A 15,583-nucleotide genomic window follows, 5' to 3' on the forward strand; every position below is an offset into this window, starting at 1 on the left:
CATCACCGCACACACCGGCACTATCGCCCCCATCATCATCGCACACACGTAGGTACTACCGCCCCCATCATCACCGCACACACCCCGGCACTACTGCACCCATCATCATCACCCCCACCCTGGCACTACCGCCCCCATCATCACCGCACACACGCAGGCACTAACACACCCATCATCACTGCACACACCCCGGCACTACCACCCCAATCATCACCGCCGCACACCCCGGCACTACTGCACCCATCATCGCCGCACACACCGGCACTACCCCCCCATCATCATCGCACACACGTAGGTACTACCGCCCCCATCATTAAAGCACACACCAGCACTACCTCAGTGACATCCCCGCTGACAGCGCGATTCACTTCAGTTGCTGTGTGGAGCTGACAGAGAGCGGTAATGGTCTGTGGCCGCTCCTGTCAGCTTCATGTAGCAGAGCTGAAAGCGTCATGGGACCTCTGTGGATCACGTCGGATCTGGAGGGGTATTTGGGGATTTTAATAAAGTGGTGAAAAAGGGTGTATTTTTGTCTTTTATTTCAAATAAAGGATTTTTTTGGGTGTATGTGTTTATTTACTTTCACTTACAGGTTAATCATGGGGGGTTTCTCATCGACGCCTGCCATGATTAACCTAGGACTTAGTGGCAGCTATGGGTTGCAATTAACTCCTAATTACCCCGATTGCCACCGCACCAGGGCAATTTGAGATGAGCCGGGTAGAGTCCCGGGACTGTCGCATCTAATGGATGCGGCAATTTCGAGCGGCTGCTGGCTGATATTTTTAGGCTGGGGGGCTCCCCATCCTGAGAATACCAGCCTTCAGCCATGTGGCTTTACCTTGGCTGGTATCAAAATTGGGGGGGACCGCACGCCGTTTTTTTAAAATTAATTTATGTATTTATTGTACTGCATGATATAGACCCGCCCACCAGCGGCTGTGATTGGTTGCAGTGAGACAGCTGTCACTCAGCGTGGGGGCGCATCTGACTGCAACCAATCATACGCACCGGTGGGCGGGGGAAGCAGGGAATACGAGATGGAATAATGAGCGGCCGACATTTTCAAAAGAGAAGCCACCAGAGCATGGTGACAGCTGTGCAGCGCCGCGCCCATGATTGGTGAGTATGAGAGAGGGGGTGAGAGGGAGAGACTGACCGACAGAGAGCGATAGAGAGAGCAGGAGTGATTTTAAACAATTTAGATCGTTCTGCTAGACATGCTGAGCATGTGTGACACCCTGGATTAGCCAGGTAGTCACAGGTAGGCCCTTGCACAAACACCTTCCCCTAAAAAGGTACCAGCAGCCAACCTTAAAACCCTGAGTCACCCCTCTCAAGACTTGACGTTCACACCCGGGGGGTGGAGCCAGGCGGTTGGCCACACCCACCGAGGAGTTCGGAGAGCCTGAGGCGGGAACAACAGAGAGTTTAGTGGCAGGAGTGGAGGAGAGTGGTAGCAAAGTGTGCACATCTGTCAGGGATCTGGGTTGGAGCCCGGATACCCTGTGGCCAGGGGGCAGACGGTGGTGGCCGCCTACAGGAGCAGGGATTACAGCCGGTGGAACCGTAAGGAACCGGGACCGGGTAGTGGCCCACCGGTACCGAACCGGGGAACCGATTGGAAACCAGAGCACCAGGAGCAGTACTCAGACCCAGTACGAGGCCCAGAAGCCACTGGAACGAGTTGATTTCACTGATTGGGGTCTGGACTTTAGGTCCTTTCCCACCCAAGACCCGACTGAAGACAACAGCCCAACCAGAGGGATAGAAAGCCACCGCCCAGGCATCGAGATCCCACGGGCCAGCGTCTGCGGGCAAACGGGCTCTACTGGCACACACAAAGCTGGGGAGCGGACTACTGTTGCTCAGGCATAGGAGTCACCATTCTACTAAAAGTGAGGTGCAGGAGAAAGGCGGATACCACCAACCTGAAAAAAGGGGAGAAGCGCAGCCGCCTGCGGGCATCGTCCACCATCATGTTTGGTTTACCAGAGACTCCAGTGTGTCTGTAATAGTGAGTACAACAGTTCCTTCGGGCCGCGCACCGCATCGCACCAACAAGCCAGCACGCATCCCCCCTCCTCAGCACCCTCGGGCCCACGGGACCAAAGAACCGCGGCCTCGGCCGTAGACCTCCCCACCGAACACCACCCCTCACGTAGCGTCAGCATCCCTTCAGAGTGACGTGACCCCTGGGTCCGGGAGGAGCTCGAGCCACCCACCGATGAGCCCGGATCCGAGCGTCTTGGCAGCCGGCCAAGCCCCGGGGCGGTACATATGCTCAGTAGAATGTGTTGGAATCCATCAGCGGATTCCGCTGCTTAGCGCATAGCGGAGGAATCCGCCACCATAGACGATCATTAGACACTTTGGCGGATTCCAACGGAATCCGCCAAGGTGAGTTGTTTTAACGACACCAAAAACGCTACATGCTGCGTTCCCTCCTCCCGGTGCTCAGTCAAAATAACGACTCAGTGTCGGCCAGCGGATGAAACGCAGACACTGCGTCACAGTGCATTGTCAATATAAGTCTATAGAGAATAGCGCAGTCCGTTAACGGACTGCGCTATTTTCCATAGTGGCGGATTGCGATGAACGCAAGTGTGAAAGTACCCTATCTCTGCCAGCAGCACCCTGCTTTTGGTGGGCTCCCCTGAGATGATAATGTATTAGATGTGACCTGCAGTCACATGTAACTCAACAGATAATACAGTGATACTTTTGTGAGTACAGATAGTAGTGATTGCTCCTCTTGATCACACTGCTGCTGATTCTGCATGTGCTGCTATTTTGGGCTGGTGGAAGGAGTAAGGCAGAATCAGTGAGATTAGAGCAGTCTGTATCTATTGCTGATAATGACAGACTGCTACAAACCACAGATCTTCAGCATTTTTGCAGTTTTGCACTAGGTCAACTGTAAATCACAAGTTGATGACCTATAATGTGAACATCCTCACCTTGCACCTTAAATATCATAGATCTGAAACTTTGTGATGCTGCAATTGGCGATTTTCTGTGTGGGCAAATTTCCATGTGGGCAATTTTCAGTGTGGGCAATTTTCCGTGTGGGCAATTTTCCATGTGGGCAATTTTCCGTGTGGGCAATTTTCCATGTGGGCATTTTTCCTGTGGGCATTTTTCCTGTGGGCAATTTTCCTGTGGGCATTTTTCAGGGAACCTTTTGAAAGTAATGAATAATGCAGAATATCATCACTAATATTACCCTATGGAAGGAAGCTATTCACTTCTACTATATCTCAGGTCAGTTTTAAGTCGTATTGGTGGTCACTAAGGGGTCGCTCAATGATAGGTTTAACTATTCAATCTCTGCTCTACTCTCTTCTCTCTGAATAGAATTCTTACTTGGCAATTTAGGTTTAGATCAACCTAGCAAATTCAATGCTTTTTCCTGTACTGTTACAAATTCTTCTGGGAATTGTTTAAAATACTATGTCTGATCCTTCTTTCCTGAAACTTCTGGCGCTGATGAAGAGTCTGGCGATCCCCATGCAGATTAGAAGTCAACATATGCTGCCAAAATTAGTGGGCTCAGCTGACATTAACCTCATTCAAAGTGGCTAATTTAAGATTTGTATGTTTTGATAGTTATTATAAATTCGGATATACATTACCGTACAAAAGTTTTAGGCAGATGTGGAAACCATGCTGAAGTAGTAAGAATGCTGTAAAAAAAATAAAAAAAAAACAAAACAGAAGTGGTAATAGTTTATTTTTATCAATCACCAAAATGCAAAGTGAATAAACAAAAGAGAAATCTAATTCAAATAAATATTTGGTGAGACCACCATTTACCTTCAGAACAGAGTAATGTCACCGCTGATCCCATGGCTCACTCATTCTCTACCTGAAGCCTAGAGTGGGCAGTCATGTACAATCGCGCTTGCTGTGAGTTTCAGATGTAGCAGAGCTGAAATCGTTGTTGTACCTTGTGTGGATTACGTAAGATGTGCAGAGGTGTTTTGGGGGTTAATAAAGGGGTGAAACATGGTTTGTTTTATAATTTATTTCAAATAAAGATTTTTTTCAGTGTTTTGTATTTATTTACTTTCACTTATAGATTAGTAATGGGGGGCCTCATAGACCCTCGTCATCACTGATCTAGAGCTTATTGGCAGCTGTGAGCTGGCATTAACCCCTTATTAACCCGATTACAACCACACCAGGGCAATCGGGAAAAGCTATGTAAAGTGTTGGGATTGTCACAGCTAACGGATGCAGCAATCTTGGGCAGCTGCAGGCTGCTATTTTTAGGATGAGGGGGCCCCAATCACAATGTATTCACCAGCCTCCAACTGTCAGCTTTATCATAACTGGGTATCAAAATTGGGGGGAGGGAGGACTGCAAGCATGTTTTTTTTAATTATTTAAATAATTAAAAAAAAAAAAAGCCACATGCGGTTCCTCCTATTTTGATACACAGCCAAGATAAGCGCACGTCTGGGGGCTACAGCCTGTCGCTGTATGCTTTATTTGTGCTGGATATCATAATAAGGGGGGACCCTACGCCAAATATTTTATTTATTTTTATACCACAAAAGACACACAGCATCTGTGATTGGAAACAGTCAGACGCTGCCAATCAGGCTGAGGACGCTTCGGACTGTAACCATTCACAGATGCCGGTGGGCCGGGTAAGCAGTGCATAAGCATGAAGGTAAATGAGCGGCTACGAAAGAGAATGAGTGGTCGAGGGAGCAGTTACAGCTGTGCAGGAGGCTCGGTGAGTACAGCCTGCTTGTTCCTATCCTTTATACCACCATTTTTAATAGCTGGATCCTTGTCCCAATAGACTTATATGGGGCTTGGCATATAGCCAGATAACCAAGATCAATTCCAGATTATGGATTATATATATATATTTTTTAATCCAGTTTGGTCTGCCAGTCCCGGTTATCTGCAAATCCGCTCATCACTACCTACGATATGATACAGTCTTATACAACCTTACCTTTGTATCAGAGCTTAGCTATCCCTCAACCAGTTTGAAAGTCTCCTATAAGCCGATTCTATTAATGACAGTGTTTCATCCTACATATGAAAATGATGATCATTATCACCTGTTTGGTATAATTAGGCATACGCCTGACCATAGTTCTACAGTATCAGTGTAAGTATACTTAGCAGAATTGATGCTCTTTTAAAAAGTCAAAGAGTGCTCATGCCATATATGAATATAATTTAGATGTTGGTTTTGTTCATTCACTTTGCATTTTATTTAATAAAAATAAACTATTAACATTCCTATTAGTGAAAGCATTCTTACAGCAATTTTTCCCACATCTGACTAAAAGGTTTGCATAGTACTGTATAATTTAGTTTATTTATATTGCTTGACATATCTCTTACACAAGCTTCCTCTGAATGTCACCAACATTTAAAATCACCATGACAGGTCAATTTCCATGCAGAATTTTTCTCCCACAGCATATGGATGAGGTTTATTAAAGGGAACCGGTCATGTATATAATAAAATAGTTAATAGTGCTCTTAGGAAGTGCGTCACCACTTTGTGTATACGGAGTGGTGGCTGCAACCACACCTCTGGCACTGACCAACAGCCAGCTCTGTACTGGTGCTCTGAAAGTGGAAGTCAGTGCCAGGGGGGGCGTGGTTACAGCCACCACTCACTATGTACAGAGCTGTGATTGAAACTGCACTGGCCACGCCCCTATGACTGAAAGTACGAGCCTGCTGGGAGGAATAACGTTTATTTCCTCCTAGCCGCGCCACGTCAGAATGCATTTAACCTGCAAATAAACCCCATATCTGTAAGTTAGCAGCATTTTTTACATGACAGATTCTGTTTAAATCTGGGCTGAAAATACACAGCTTATCCACTACATTTGAAAATTTAGTATAGTACCGTTAACTAAGCTTCTTTAGTACAATGATCTTGCATACTTTTTCTACAGCCGTTACAATTTATACATAATATATGGTTCTGTAGCAGACAGACAATGTCAACACTACAGGAAATACAGATTATAAGGTCACCGGTGCTTCCTGTGGTTATAAAGGACACCCATCTGCCCAGCAGACAGACCTTGCGTTACTTACATAAGACACTGTGGTTTTGCATTCGGTCTTAGATTACTGCTGTAGAGGAAAATATCACATTTTCTGTTACTGGAAAGCAAGGAAGAATGACATGACCCTGGTAGCACACAGCTAACCACATCCACCACTCTCCTGCACAGCTAGCATTAGCTATTCTGCAGTCTAAACTGGCAGAGCGAACAGTATGTGCAAACATATACCAAAACGAATTTCTCAGGATATAGATTCTATACATCACAATGTATTTTCATTAGCTTTCCCTCTATATAATCCTGCTTTACGTACTGAACCAGATGCCACAATGTTCTATTCAATCTTCAGCTCTTCCAGAAAACTTGGCTGCACATCCAAGTTGTTAGTGTTGAACTCATCAATTACAATTACCCAAATTATTTTACACTGTATTATAAAAAAGGTCATGACTTGATGCCAGGAAAATAGAAAATCTACCAAGCAAATAGCCGACTGGACAGTAGCTCCATCTAGTGTTCAGAAGGTTACATGCAACAATTACCGGATATTTTTTCTGCTATTCAGTACTGTATAATGGAGGTAAACACCAATGTGGACATAGCCTTTATAGCAAAGGTACTTTGTTGACTCCTTTACTATAGTGGGCCACCATAAAAACAAACACAAGCTTCAAAAAGCACTGGAAAACAGAGAATCCAAACAAAAGAAACAAGAACAGAAAGAAAGAAACATAATATTCTTACCTTTCTCGCTCTACACTTGTTCACTCCCATACTGTATGGTGGTCCACCATAAAAACAACACAAAAATACAAACTATAAAAAGGAATGGTAGACAGAGAATACAAAAAAAGACAAAAGAACAAATAGAAAGACGTTTTTCGCTCTACACTTGCCCGACATCACAATTACAAAATATGAAGAATGAAATCTAAAAAGCAGAGTATACTTCTTTAAAGGAATGAGTCAGGTGTCCTCCCACCTGTCCATGTGAAACAGTAAGTTTAGGAGAATAAACCCCATTAAAAGGTGAAAAGAAAATGCAGCACCAAAACACATCAAAAAATAAAACAAAACGTGCAAAAACTGCATTGGTCATACTGGGACAACAGGCTGCATGTCAGGTAAAGGCACTGGGGAGATGGCTGTCATTACATCTTCAATAAATGCCCAAGTTTACATTGAAATTTCGGACACTTTTCTTATTTCATCAATTGAATGTTTGGGGATGATGGAATCATTTATCAAGACGATAATGCATCCTGCCATAGAGCAAAAACTGTGAAAACATTCCTTGAAAGAAGACACATAAGGTCAATGACAAGGCCTGCAAATAGTCCGGATCTCAATCCAATTAAATATCTTTGGTGGAAGTTGAAGAAAATGGTCCATGACAAGGCTCCAACCTGCAAAGCTGATCTGGCAACAGCAATCAGAGAAAGTTGGAGCCAGATTGATGAAGAGTACTGTTTGTCACTCATTAAGTCCATGCCTCAGAGACTGCAAGCTGTTCTAAAAGCCAGAGATAGAGCAAAAAAAAAACTATTAATGTATTGGAGTGGTTTTTTTTTGTTTGTTTTTCATGATTCCACAATTTTTATCTCATAATTGAGTGATTCCATAATTTTTCCCCGTTTGGACTTGAAAAGTAAGTTACTGGCTAGCACACTATGTTTTCATGATTTTTTTTGTAGTGTTTCTTAAAGCCAGAAAGTTGCCATATGAAATAACTTTAGTTTTGTGCCATGTCTGTGATCTACTTTTTTTTTTTTTTTTTTTTAAACAAAAGTAAACTGAATGAACATCCTCCGAGCCAGGTGAGTCCATAATTTTTGCCAGGGGTTGTAGAAAACATGCTCCATTTTCCCAATATTATACTATACATCTAGAATTACAATAGAATGGTTTACAGCCAATGGACAAATCCATTACAACTCTACTGGGATTTCTCTAGTCTGGAATGGCAAATCTGACAGTAACGCCTCATTTTCATTTACACATCCCTATCTCAAGGTCCGAGTATAGACTGTGATGCACGGACAGTCTGATCCAGACTTGACAGCCTCTTATATGCCTACATTGTGGTTGGATTAAGATGCCCATGGAGTGGTTGCATCATGATCTGTACCTGGATTGGAACACCTTTTAATACACAATTGGGGAATTTGTTACTCAGCCTCAAAAACTGCTAAAAAGCAAACAATGGTAAGGTATGCTGGATACCAACACAGGTTTGTAGTTACTGCGGCCATGATACTTTATCAATGCGTAGAGTATGAACATAGAACAGATACTAAGTGTGACTTCCATTACATTTCTGTATCCTTGAATGCTGAATTCCAAATTGTCCTAAACATATAGAGAGATCTCTCTGCTAAATAAGCAAACTTGCTATTCAGACATGTGTGAAGGCCCTGTTACTATACAGACTATCCATACAAATATACTCACTGATTCCTTCTAAGAAGCTGTCAAGTGTTCCAGTTTACAATTCTTGCACAGTACACGTCCATGGGTTTATGGAAACATATAATTTAGGCTTTGCCCCTTTTCTGAACTTCCAGATTTGGCTGTGTGGTCGTGAAAATAGAGGGGATTGGTGAGGAAGAGGTACCGTATATGCCGGCGTATAAGACGACTGGGCGTATAAGACGACCCCCAACTTCTGCCCTAAAAATATAGAATTTGGGATATACTGACTGTATAAGACTACCCCGCTCCCAAATGAAAAAAAGTCTGCTTTGATTGCAACATGTTAATTTTAATTCCGCGAGAGCCGTACAATATGTTTTTAAAGGGCCATTGACAGATCAATCGCTCCAATGTTCACTTAGTACAGCAAGGAATGCTCCTCCCTGCTGTATAAAGCCACAACTGGACTGAAACAATGGTACTACACTCTGCTACAAAACAGACACACACAACTCTGCTACAAACAGACAAACACACACAACTCTGCTACAAACAGACAAACACACACAACTCTGCTACAAACAGACAAACACACACAACTCTGCTACATGCAGACAAACACACACAACTCTGCTACATGCAGACAAACACACACAACTCTGCTACATACAGACAAACACATACAACTCTGCTACATACAGACAAACACATACAACTCTGCTACATACAGACAAACACATACAACTCTGCTACATACAGACAAACACGTACAACTCTGCTACATACAGACAAACACATACAACTCTGCTACATACAGACAAACACATACAACTCTGCTACATACAGACAAATACACACAACTCTGCTGCTCTGTGGGGCCTGCACCCGCGGCTCGGCGGGTACAGCACCCGCGGCATCGGCGGGGGGGGGATTGGCAGGGCATACATCTGGGGGGTTAGAAGCAGCTTACCGGGGCCCATAATGGGCACAAGTCCCCCTGTGTTAGATATCTCCCCCATAGTGCTGCCCATGGCCCCTATATAGATCGCACAAGTCCCCCTGTGTCAGATATCGCCCCCATAGTGCTGCCCATGGCCCCTATAGATCGCACAAGTCCCCCTCTGTCAGATATGGCCCCTAGGCTGCTGCCCAAAGTAAAATAAAACCCTCTTTCCTTATCTCCTGCAGCGCTGAGCTCCCTCCTGTCTCCCTCCGTGCTTCTGTTCTTCCACTTCCTGGTTGTCAGTGCGGTCATGTGATCGGCACAGCAGGCTGAGCTCTCTGCCTGATCACAGTGGAAGCAGGGACACAGGGAGAAACGCTGCAGGGGTAAGTAAAGCTTTTTTATTTTAGAAGGAGCAGCAGCATGGGGGCCAAATCTAACACATGGGGGACATGTGCGATCACACTGGGACGCAGGCTCATAGAATATGCACCGCTGCCCCAGCCCCTCACTGCGTGCGATTTCAGCACCATTGGAGATGGACAGCGGCTGTGCATATTATATGAGCGGGTGCAGGAGATCAAAGGATGCAGCCCGCAGCGTTCCCCTGTGCTCCAGAGCTGCTGCCCCCACCTCCCCTGGACGCTGCAGTGTACATACACCACCCCCCCCCCGCCCCCCCCCCCGTATATCCGGCGTATAAGACGACCCCCCACTGTAGCCATTATTTTAAGGGGGTAAAAAGTCGTCTTATACGCCAGTATATACGGTAGTTCTCTGATGAGTTTACTGATGAATTATGGAGAAAACAGTGCAGAATGATCATTTACTAATCATTGCTTCTGAATGTTTTTCATGTTCACTTCTAATCATCTAGTGTCCATATTATCTGTATGACTGCATTACATAAAATGTTTAGTTATGGTTTTATTATCCTGAGCAAGAGGCTGGATTGCCTTGAAACATGTAGAAATAAATCTTTTACTTAATTTGAACTCGTCCATTCGCTTTGTTACAGCAGCGCAGAGGAACCACATATACGCTCTCCATCTTCAGTTTGCTTCTGGACACTTGTGGATCTGCGGCAGCCTATTTATGAATATCAGTGGTAGCAGGTTAGGCAATACCCTCATCTCTCCAACCCCGTTTTCCAGGTAACACCCTATTGCGCTCTCTTTTCACCCTTAGTTGCTCCCTGGTCATAATAGAATGAAGGGATTTATCATGGTCTGTACTTCACTTTTCTGGTATAAAAAAAAAGTTGCAATTTTGAGCAATAGTTGGGAATTTTTATAATTTTTCTTCAATTTTCAAAAATGAGAGCAGAACAAAGTCTACAGCAGATCTAACAGATTTCTAGGTCATATCACAAATTTCACTTCTCTGTACCTCTACTTACTCAAACTTTATCTCATCATATATCGGCACACTGCGGTTAGGAACCGGTGAACAAATTTTTCCAAAAACTGTATATTCCCAAATCATTCGCATAAAAGCTTCTGTGGTATTTAGTAGAGATGAGCGAACCGGCCGCAGTTCGGCTCGCCAAACGGAGGTCTCGTTCGAGTTCGGTTCGGCGAACCGGTTCGGTGAACCACTCAAACCGCTTGGGAAACAATGGGAGGCAATCACAAACACATAAAAACACCTAGAAAACACCCTCAAAGGTGTCCAAAAGGTGACAAACAACTCACAACACAACACAAACACATGGGGAAGTGACAAGAACAAATTCTCATGCGAAAACAAAACAGCTTAAAGAGGAAAAAGAGGACGAGACACAGATATAGGCATGGCATGCCCTTCTAAAATCATGTATAACACCGCAAGGGGACTCCAAGCAGAGTCTCCCTTTTTTCCAAAAATTGGGCCACACAGACACCCACCCCATCAGTGGCAGCACTTGTGCCCTAGTTGTACACTTCACAGGTAGATTTGCATCAACAACATTCAAAATTACGCCATCCTTAACCCTTCCCAGGATGACCCCGGGGTAGGTAGCAAAGTCTTTGCTGAACCATGACTTGTTCATCTTTGCTCCTTTTTAAAAACAGAGCAAGCAAGGGTTACTCCAAGCGGAGTCTCCCTTTTTTCCAAAAATTGGGCCACACAGACACCCACCCCATTAGTGGCAGCACTTGTGCCCTAGTTGTACACTTCACAGGTAGATTTGCATCAACAACATTCAAAATTACGCCATCCTTAACCCTTCCCAGGATGACCCCGGAGTAGGTAGCAAAGTCTTTGCTGAACCATGACTTGTTCATCTTTGCTCCTTTTTAAAAACACAGCAAGCAAGGGTTACTCCAAGCGGAGTCTCCCTTTTTTCCAAAAATTGGGCCACACGGGCACCCACCCCATCAGTGGCAGCACTTGTGCCCTAGTTGTACACTTCACAGGTAGATTTGCATCAACAACATTCAAAATACACAAGCATTTACTCTCCCCAGGCTGACACAGGGGTAGTAAATTCCTTGTGGATCCATGACTTGTTCATTTTGATGAACGTTAGTCTGTCCACATTGTCACTGGACAGACGCGTGCGTTTATCTGTCAGCACACACCCAGCAGCACTGAAGACACGTTCAGAGACAACGCTGGCAGCTGGACACGACAAGATCTCCAAGGCGTAAGTGGAGAGCTCTGGCCATTTTTCAAGATTTGAAGCCCAAAATGAGCAAGGCTCCAGTTGCAAAGTCATGGCATCGATGTTCATTTGGAGATACTCCTGTATCATCCTCTCCAGCCGTTGACTATGTGTCAGACTTGTTGTCTCTGGTGGCCTTGCAACAGATGGTCTAAAAAAATTATGAAAAGATTCAATAAAATTGCTGTTACCAGCACTAGATATGGTGCTGCTGGTACGGTTAGACTGTTGAAGATGACGAGACCGTCCCATGTTTGTCGAGTTACAACTGGGAGATTCACTCCCTGCACCACGGTTGTTTTGTGGAAAAGCCGAGTTAAGATAGAGCAACAGCTTTTGCTGATACTCTTGCATACGTGCGTCCCTTTCTATGGCTGGAATTATGTCACAACATTTGGACTTGTACCGGGGATCTAATAGTGTGGCAAGCCAGTACTCATCATCACTTCTAATTTTGACAATACGAGGGTCATGTTAGAGGTAGTGCAGCAAAAAGGCGCTCATGGGTCTGGCGCAGCCATGCGGACCAAGTCTACGCTGTGTTTCTGGCATAGAGGTGCTAACCATTCTTTCTTCCTCTGACATCTCCCCCCAACCTCTTTCAACTGAAATTTGACCAAGGTCTCCCTCATCCGCTGAGTCTTCCATGTCCATGGACACTTCGTCCTCCAGTTCTTCATGTCCTCCTGCACCTTCCTCAACATTTTGCCTGCTACCATGCGCCCTTGTTGATCCCTGTCCCCCATGGTCCCATGCCTGCCGCCTTGGTGATGATGAACGTCTGGACATTGGTGATGTTGTTGTCCCTTGCGCATATGACTCCTCCTGTACTTCCTCCCCTTCCTGTTGTCCCACCCCCTGACTCCGAATAGTGTTAAGCGTGTGCTCCAGCATGTAAATGATGAATTGTCATGCTGATAATGGCATTGTCAGCACTAAACATATTCGTTGCCATGTCGAAACTGTGCAGAAGGGTGCATAGGTCCTTGATCTGAGACCACTCCATCAGGGTGATCTGCCCCACCTCTGCATCTCGTTGGCCCAGGCTATACGTCATGACGTATTGCACCAGAGCTCGGCGGTGCTGCAACAGTCGCTGTAACATGTGGAGAGTCGAATTCCAGTGTGTCGCCACATCGCATTTCAGGCAATGAACCGGCAGGCCGAAAGACTTCTGGAGCGATGCAAGTCGCTCAGCTGCGGCGGTTGAACGGCGGAAGTGAGCAGACAGTTTTTGTGCCCTGGTCAGAAGGCCATCTAGGCCGGGATAGTGTGTTAAAAATTGCTGGACAACAAGGTTCAACACGTGAGCCATACAAGGCACGTGTGTCACCTTGCCCAGGCGAAGGGCCGCACCCAGGTTTGCAGCATTGTTGCACACGGCCTTACCAGGCTGCAGGTTGAGTGGAGACAACCATTTACCAAATTCAGTCTCCAGAGCTGCCCACAACTCAGCCGCTGTGTGACTCTTCGTTCCAAGACATTTCAAGACAAAGACCGCCTGATGCCGTTGCGCTCTGCTGCCAGCATAGTAATGAGGTGTGCGTGATTCCTTCTGCGCAGTTACAACGCTGGTGGCCTGACCAGGCAGGCTTGGGACGGAGGTTGAGGACCCAGACGAGCTTGAGGAGGCAGAAGCAGTGGAGGAACTTGGACAGACAGAGGATTGACACACAAGTCGTGGGGACGGCAAGACTTGTGCAGCAGACCCTTCACCATCTATCACCATAGTTACCCAGTGCCCAGTCAGCGACATGTAACGTCCCTGTCCATGCTTACTGGTCCAAGTATCTGTGGTGAAATGCACACGTTCACACACAGAGTTTCTCAAGGAAGCGGTGATGTTTTGTGCGATATGCTGGTGTAGCGCAGGCACACCTTTCTTAGAGAAGTAGTGGCGACTGGGCATCTGGTACTGGGGCACAGCGACAGACATAAGGTCTCTAAAATCCTGTGTGTCCACCAGGCAGAAAGGCAGCATTTCGGTAGCCAAGAGCTTACAGAGGAATAAAGTCAACCTTTTAGCTTTGTCATGAGTCGCAGGAAATGGCCTTTTATTTGTCCACATCTGAGGGACAGAGATCTGGCTGCTGTGTGGAGACGGTGGTGAGTAGGGTGTCCCTGGAAAAATGCAGGTTTGTGAGGAAAGTGCAGGCGGAGACATGATGTTGCCTTCATCCAACTTTGGTGCTATTGATGTCAGAGAGCTGTACACACGCACTCGTTTCCCCTTCCAAATCAACTGATGACCTACGAAGCAAATTGCCTGTTGCGGTTACAGTGGAGGAAGTTGTGCGTGGAAAACCAGGTGTGACAGCTGTCCCCACAGTCCTAGAAGATGAAGAGCGCGCGGATGCACTGGAAAGGGCAGGCAGTGGATGGTCCGCTCCGCTAGGCCGCATTGCAGCATGGTGAGCTTTCCACTGAGACATATGATATTTATTCATGTGACGATTCATGGAAGTTGTTGTCAAACTGCTGAGGTTTTTTCCTCTACTAACAGATTCCCGACAAATTTTACAGATCGCATGATTTGGGCGATCCTTTGCAAGGTCAAAAAAAGGACCAGGCTAGGCAAGGCTTAGAGGGCATGGGACCTGCTGAGCCCCCCCGACTAGTGCTCAGAGGCAGAGTGGTGGCTGAGGATGCAGTTGTAGACGTCCTACCAGTACTCCTCCTCTGTCCAGGAAGGCGCAAGGTAACTTCGTCGTCAGTTGCATCCTCCTCCACTGCCTCTGTTGACCTTCTCGAGTGCTTGACTGTGGGTTGACAGTAGGTGGGATCTAGAACTTCCTCATCAATTGTTGTGTTTGCACTCCCCTCACCCTCAGACCGAGCCTCTTCCTGCCCTGACTGAATATTTAAGTTGTCATCCCAATCTGGTATCTGCGTCTCATCGTCATCAGTATGTTCCTCATTGTCTATAACAACAGGTGTTACAGTTGGTGAATAAGGGTCAACATTCTGCTCAGAAAGTTTTTCCTCACGACCTGAATCTGAGTCAAAGGTTCTGGGCATCACTGCAGACCATTTCCTGGTCTGTACTCGCTGTAGCTTAGGAGCAGACCTCTGATTCCCATGCTATAGTGTGACTGAACAGCTCTGCAGACTCAGCCATCTCTGCTCCACCATACTGTGCAGAGCGGATGTAGACTTGAGAGCTGGGAGAAAGCAAGTGTGATTGGGATGACAACTCAGAGGACTGGTGTTTTTTGGATGCGGTAGTTGAGGAGAGGGCACTTGTTGGACCACTTGAGATCCATTCAAGCATTTTCTTTTTTTTGGGCAACATCTACCTTTGTTCCAGTTGTTCGTGTTCGTAAAAAAAGGAGCACATCCGATTGTCCACGGAAAGTAGTAGACATCTTACTTTTGCTGGAAGATGTCCTATCTTCAGCAGATGTTAATGGAGCTTTGCCACCTTCCCCACGGACACAAACTTTTTTTCCTTTTCCAACACACCTGTTCCCCTTTCCACCAGCATCTGTCATTTTGCCACTCATTTTGCTAGCGACAAGAATGTCCACT

This window comes from Anomaloglossus baeobatrachus, chromosome 4 (assembly GCF_048569485.1).
Source record: "Anomaloglossus baeobatrachus isolate aAnoBae1 chromosome 4, aAnoBae1.hap1, whole genome shotgun sequence".
Taxonomy (NCBI): domain Eukaryota; kingdom Metazoa; phylum Chordata; class Amphibia; order Anura; family Aromobatidae; genus Anomaloglossus; species Anomaloglossus baeobatrachus.